We start from the raw sequence: 1,180 nt of genomic DNA on the forward strand, positions 1-1,180 counted from the left end.
GTTCTCTCAAAGGTATAGACTCTTCCTTGGAATCACTTGTATCCATAGCAATTATGGGACTTTCAAAGTAAACACGAGGAATTTTGGAGTCAATCCAATTATTATGTCTTGGTTGATCAATAGTCTTAAAGAATAACACAGGGATATCCTCAGCTTTCCAATTATCTAGCTCATGGCCTTCCGCGATTGGCAAAATCAACATCTCGGGTATAGGATTGTAACACCCCTCACCCGACTACAGTGTAGCCGAGCAAGGCATGCTACATTCAGTGCTGGAGCACCCTATCTTATCTTACTTTATTCCTTTAATCATTTTCAAGTTATTATCTTTTAATATCAATTATTTTTTGATGGAGAAACCAACGGAGTTTTTCCTATTTTATTAACGTTTGACATGTTTCACTGTTCACCTGTTTGAAAATTTCAATAATATTTTAAAATAAAAATCTCATCATTTCATGCATCATCTATATATTTCAATTTCGTATTCAATCCATACAATTTCATTCATATCCAATTGGATACATTCCTATTCATGCTCAACTCATATATGAAAATTTTCAATCTTTATTAATTTACATGATATACAATTTAATCACTTATGAACTAACCAATTTATTAATTTACACCACATTTCTATTAATTACCTGTTCATAATCTATATTACAATACAATATCTAAGCATTTTATACAACGTAAAAATTATGACTTATATGGGCCCTATCTACATACATTGCTGAGGAGGTGACAACCTTGAACACTTTAGATACTTTGACAGATCAGAACTCCATAATCTCTGTTTAATATTTGCTGGGCTTTACCTTCAGTACCTGCGCGAGGAAATAAATCCATCGCCCTAAGCATTTCTACTTAGTGGTGCAATAATATAACAAAGAAAATAATATATAAAATACAGATGGAAATAAAACATGGTACAGATAATTTAGATATAATTATGCTTCAATAAGGTTTCTAAAATTTAATATCCCCTCTTTTTTTTCTTTTTCCTAATTTAGTCCTCTTTGGAGGTGCTTAGTTCATAAGGTTACATAAGAATATACCATTTACTAATATTCTAATAGCATTATTCTTAACTTAATATTATTATGAAAGGTACATTTGTAACATTTATTTAAATTATATTTCTATTATTAATCTTTTTGTATCATTTAATTCAATA

The sequence above is a fragment of the Hevea brasiliensis genome, chromosome 12 (assembly GCF_030052815.1).
Source record: "Hevea brasiliensis isolate MT/VB/25A 57/8 chromosome 12, ASM3005281v1, whole genome shotgun sequence".
NCBI classification, from domain to species: Eukaryota; Viridiplantae; Streptophyta; class Magnoliopsida; order Malpighiales; family Euphorbiaceae; genus Hevea; species Hevea brasiliensis.